The sequence below is a fragment of the Mandrillus leucophaeus genome, unplaced genomic scaffold (assembly GCF_000951045.1).
Source record: "Mandrillus leucophaeus isolate KB7577 unplaced genomic scaffold, Mleu.le_1.0 Scaffold190, whole genome shotgun sequence".
NCBI lineage: Eukaryota > Metazoa > Chordata > Mammalia > Primates > Cercopithecidae > Mandrillus > Mandrillus leucophaeus.
The window spans coordinates 2,011,334-2,017,555 of NW_012101921.1; the positions used below are offsets into that span (position 1 = coordinate 2,011,334).

Here is a 6,222-nt window from a genome sequence, read left to right on the forward strand (position 1 = left end):
TTTAGTAGAGACAGGGTTTTGCCATGTTGGCCAGGCTGGTCTCGAACTCCTGACCTCAGGTGATCTGCCCGCCTCAGCCTCCCAAAGTGCTGGGATTTCAGGCATGAGCCACCACGCCCCTCCAAAATCTATCATTTCTTACTTCAGGGGCTGCACAAAAACCAGGCAGTGGGCGTGAGTTCATCCGCAGGTTATAGTCTGCCCACCCCAGCTCCAGACTCCCACTAGTCCTGCAACAAAGTGTGTGGGGGATGAGTAGAGACCCTTGTCATACCATGAGGCCGAGGCTCACTTGGCTGATTATAACAATATCTTTACCCAGAAAAACGGAAACCCTGACACCACAGCCTGGACCAACAGGACCTTTAGCTGCCCGAACCCAGGACTCAAGGAAGTCCTTGACCATCCAGGAGAAACCAAATACCAGTACCAGAGGCTTTGTGAGCTAGCCAAGAAACCCACCCTGCATCTCTTACTGCAGTCCTAACTGGCCTCACTGGCTCCGCCCTTGCAGGACCCTGGAGTCTACACTCCACACGCAGACCAAAGTGATCTTTTAAAATTAAGCCAAATTCTCTCTTCTCCTCAAAACCCACATTCAGATGTAAATCCAAAATCCTTACCAAATGGCAAAAAGAAAACAAACCTAAATCCTTTTAGTCAGTGCATCTATAAGGCGCTTCATGAGCTACACACCCCTGCCTTTCACGCCAGTTCCCCACCATTCTCACCTCTCTCGGTTTCCTTCCTGTTGCTCCAGTTGACCAAAGACACGTCCGCCTTGGGGATTGGTTTGTGCTTCCTCTTCTCTATGCTTAAAACTCTCTCACCCAGCTATCTTCCCAGGTGCCTCCTGCATCCCTCCAGGACCTTATTCAAGCATCACCTATGACAGAGGCCTTTCCTAATCATGGCACACACTTACACTCTGCACACCCCTTATTCTGACCTATTACTTCATAACACTTATCACCCTTCATTTTTCTTGTTGTTGTTGTTTTTTTCTAATCCCATGAAAGATAAATTACACTGTGTTTTTTCTTTTCAGATGGGATCTCACTATGTTGCCCAGGCTGGCTTCAAACTCCTGGACTCAAACAAACTTCCTGCCTCAGCCTCCCAAAGAGCTGGGACTACAGTGTTACAGACATATTAGAATAGGTGGTCATTGAAAGCAAGGACTTTGTTTTATTCACTGCTATATCCCCAACACCTAGAACAGTCCTAAATACACAGTTGTTGCTCAATAAATGTTTGTTGAATTTAATGAATACATGAATAGGGAGCCATAAAACCAACTTGCAATTGATTTTTAAAAACAGAACCTACAGATCGGGCTTAGTGGTTCATGCCTATAATCCCAACACTTTGGGAGGCCAAGGCAGGAGAACTGCTTGAGGCCAGGAGTTCAAGACCAGAATGGAAACACAGAGAGACCCTATCTCTACAAAAAAAATGTAAAAATTAGCCAGGCAGTAGGCCGTGTGCAGTGGTTCACACCTGTAATCCCAGCACTTTGGGAGGCCAAGGTAGGTGGATCATGAGGTCAGGAGGTCGAGACCAGCCTAGGCAACATGGTGAAATCCTGTCTCTACTAAAAATACAAAAATTAGCTGGGTCTGGGCATGGTGGTACACGCCTGTAATCCCAGCTACTTGGGAGGCTGAGGCACAAGAATCGCTTGAACCCAGGAGGCTGAGGTTGCAGTGAGCCAAGATTACACCACTGCACACTAGCCTGGGCAACTGAGCGAGACTCCATCTCAAAAAAAAGAAAAAAAACACTGTGGGTGGTGATGGTTGCACAATCCAGTAAAAATATTCCAAAAACCACTGAATTTTATGGTATGTGAATTATATCTCAATAAAGCTATTCTAGGCCAGGCGCAGTAGCTCACACCTGTAATCCCAACACTTTGGGAGATGGAGGTACATGGATCACTCAAGTCCAGGAGTTCAAGACCAGCCCGGGCAACATAGCAAGATCCCATCTCTACAAAAAATACAAAAATTAGCCAGGCATGGTGTTGTGTGCCTGTAGTCCCACCTACTTGGGAGGCTAAGGTGGGAGGATCACCAGAGCCAGGGAGGCAGAGATTGCAGTGAGAGGAGATCGTACCACTGCACTCCAGCCCAGGTGACAGAGCAAGACCCTGTCTCGAAAAAAATAAAAATAAAAAAACAGCTGTTCTATTTTTTATGTTATTTCCAGATGTTTGCTATTAAATGTGCTATTAAATGTGTTATTAATTAATATAGGATCCTATTCATTACTAACTGCATATGATGATGGTTATTATTATTAATAAAGAATAGTTCTGACTTTCATATTTTAGAGGGAAATTTGGCAGTATCTATCAAAAAATGTTCAAAGCACAATCCTTTTAACTCAGCTATTTTCCACTTTGGAATTTAGCCTAAATATATACTCACACTAATTTGCAAGGATATATGGAAAAGATTGTGCTCTGCGCCAATGTTTGCCCTTTTGAAAAATTAGTATCAAACTAAACATTTCTCAGCAGAGTAGGTGGGGGCATGGGAATCAGAGCCCAGGGCGCCACTGACCCACTATGTGAGTCTGGACGTATTGGATAAACTACCTAAATCTCAGGCATAAAACTGCGTAACAGCACTACTTCATAGGACTGTAATGAGACTTAGATGACAAAACACACGTCAGTAGTCAATAAATATTGACTGTTACAATCATTACTATTATCATCAGAAGAGACATTTATTAAATGAATTATGGCCCATCCATGCAATGGAGTCCCATACAAATATTTAAAGAATGGGGGAGATCGATAAGAACTAATATGAAAATAGTTTCTTTTCTTTCTTTCTTTCTTTTTGAGACAGGGTCTTGCTCTGTCACCCAAGCTGGAGGGCACTGCTGTTATCACGGCTCACTTCAGCCTCAACCTTCTGGACTCAAGTGAGCCTCCTACCTCAGACTCCTGAGTAGCTGGGATTACAGGAGCACATCACCACACCCGGCTAAAGTTTGTAGAGACGGGATTTTGCCATGTTGCCCAGGCTGGTCTCGAACCCCTGAGCTCAAGTGATCCTCTCGCCTCAGGCGTCCCAAAGTGCTAGGACTACAGGCCTAAGCCTCCGCTCCTGGCATGAAAAGAGTTTCAAAATGTATCATTAAGTAAAAAAGGCCAATTGCTGAACAAGATCACAGAACAATCCCAATTATATATTTAAAAGAGAAAATCTGACTGTGCACTGTGGCTCACGCCTGTAATCCTAGCATTTTGGGAGGCCGAGGCAGGTGGATCACCTGAGGTCAGGAGTTTGAGACCAGCCTGGCCAACATGGTGAAACTCCGTCTCTACTAAAAATACAAAAATTAGCTGGACATGGTGGTGCACGCCTATAGTCCCAGCTACTCGGGAGGCTGAGGCAGGAGAATCGCTTGAACCCAGGAGGCAGAGGTTACAGTGAACCGAGGTCGTGCCACTGCACTCCAGCCTGGCAACAGAGCGAGACTCCGTCTGAATAAATAAATAAATAATAAAAGAGAAAATCTGTATGTATACATATATGTAATTGTATATACTTGCATGTGTTTGTGTGTGTGTGTACGTGCACATGTGTATATATGTCAATATGTTAATGGAAAGTTTCTCAAAGAATACCCAGAAACTGGGTGATGGGATTGAAGAGACGGGGCAAGTTAACTTTTCACATTTTAACACTTTTTTTTCCAATGAAGAAAGTTTTAATTTTACAAATATAAAAAGAATAATGTTGAAAATAATTTGCTTACCAAAAAGTAGGAGAAAAAAAAAAGCACTTTGGTTAGAGAAAGGGCATTGACAAAAGAAAGTTTCCACTGAATTCTAAAATTGGCAGCAGCCTGTACACATTAAAAGAAACAGTCCACTGTGAAAGAACAGAATTTAACTTAGGTTCTGGGTTATGTTGAATCCTATCAGAGATCTAGTAATTACTGACTTCTGAAAATATCCACCTTATCTGCACAGTAAAAGCACTAAGACTTTCATCTTCAGTTTCAAATATTACTTTTTTATTTTTAAATACTTAAAACCTATTGGATTTATACAGTATTGAACTGAAAGGCGATCGAAATAATATAATTGAAATTTAAAGTTCCATCACCTGGTGTTTCACTTTGATCATTTAATTTTTTTTAACTGAGGATTAAAATAACACTACAAGAAATTTTAACATTTTTAAAATCTCCTCAAATTCTCACCACCACAACACAAAGCAATACCAATTAAAGATCAAATTCCAACATGAAGCAACTTTTAGAAAAAAATTTCTAAAGAGCAGATCAAAATTACAGCAAGACTTTGCCTGCTAAAGAGCTTTAAATCTCAAACAAGAACACTTCAGCTGAGACTGACTGAGGGGACAAAGTCTAGGCAAAAGGGACCCAAAAATAAAAGGGACCTCTACTTTATAACTGACCTTTCAGAAGTCACAACTTCTCAAAGGCAGCCAGCAAAGAGCATCTTTTTGTTTGTTTGTTTGTTTTGAGACGGAGTCTGGGAGTCTCGATCTGTCACCCAGGCTGGAGTGCAGTGGTGCAATCTCGGCTCACTGCAAGCTCCGCCTCCTGGGTTCACACCATTCTCCCGCCTCAGCCTCCCGAGAAGCTGGGACTACAGGCACCCGCCAAATTTTGTTTTTGTATTTTTAGCAGAGATGGGGTTTCACCGTGTTAGCCAGGATGGTCTCCATCTCCTGACCTCATGATCCACGCACCTCGGCCTCCCAGAGTGCTGGGATTACAGGCATGAGCCACCATGCCCAGCAAATGCTTAGTCATTTTAAAAAACAACTTGTCTATATGTTAAAATGCCAAAAAGTACATTAATCTCCTTGGCAGTGTCAGAATAATACTCAGATGTTACTAGAAGGCAAACTGCCTGAAAAATCTAGTTTATCTTAATAATCAGACAAAACATTAAGAACATCACCATTCTAAGATTAATTAGTTACTAAAGTTGTTTATCAAGGGAGATTGTGAATGTGTTCACTATTATCTTTAACAGCTGAGACAGTCCTCTCAATGAGGACTAAACTCAGTTGTAAAGTAAGGAAAGACGTCTACGATCCTTCTCCCACCAACATACTGGAGATTCCTCTTCCAGAGTCTCCTCCCCACAATATCCCCAAATGGGAAGCCGATCCTGTAGAAAAAGAACTGGATTCAGGCTTATTGTGTGTGAGTCAAAGTAGTCAAGCGAGAGGGACCCCAATCCCTATAGGCCCTAGCACAGCTTCACACAATAAATATCTCACACACTCTCCTAGTCCTGGGAGGTGAGCTGTCATTAATGACAATAACACCCACATAATTCACCTGAATCCAGTCACTTCTCACTGTATCCACTGCTATTCCCTTAGATCAAGGTCCACTTGCTCTCAGCTGCCAGGTCTCTCCACATCTGCTGTTGACCCTCCCTTCATTCTCTACCCAGTGGTGTTTTTAAAACACATATCATACTTTTTCTCTGCTTAAAGCCTTCCAAAGGCCTCCCTGTCACACCTGGAAGAAAATCCAAACTCCTTCCCATGGCACATAGGCCCTGCCTGATAGGCCCCATTGCCTTCCAACTTCATCTACCCTTAGAACAAACTATAGCCCACATGGGCCTTCCTTCTGTCCAGTAGACAAGCCCAGTCCATTGCCATCTCAGTGGCATCTTTGCATTAGCTGCTCCCTCTGCCCAGAACACTCCCTTCCCTCTTCCCAAGGCTGCCTCTTTCTTACACTCAGGACTCAACTCACATCACCTTTCACAATCTGAAATTCTTCTTATTTGCTTACTGTGCTGTCTGCTACTATCACCACTAACTACCCAGCTCCATGACAGCAGGAATCCTTTGTAGGAACCTCTGTGCCCATAGTGTCTGGCACAGCGCCTGGCACGATCACAGGAGCTCAAGAGTTGATGAATGGTTAGAATTCACAATTATTGGTCGGGCATGGTGGCTCACTCCTGTAATCCCAGCACTTCTGGGAGGCTGAGGCAGGTGGATCACGAGGTCAGGAGTTTGAGACCGGCCTGGCCAATATGGTGAAACCCCGTCTCTACTAAAAACACAAAAATTAGCCAGGCATGGTGGTGGACGCCTGTAATCCCAGCTAGTTGGGAGGCTGAGGCAGGAGAATCACTTGAACCCAGGAGGCAGAGGTTGCAGTGAGCTGAGATCGTGCCACTGCATTCCAGCCTGAGTG

General features: G+C 43.6%; 1 protein-coding gene across 1 annotated transcript in view; it reads right to left on the reverse strand.

Moving 5' to 3' along the window:
* Positions 1-6,222, reverse strand: part of KCNG3 (potassium channel, voltage gated modifier subfamily G, member 3) — a 68,628-nt gene that overhangs the window by 55,325 nt on the left and 7,081 nt on the right. The window lies entirely within an intron of this gene.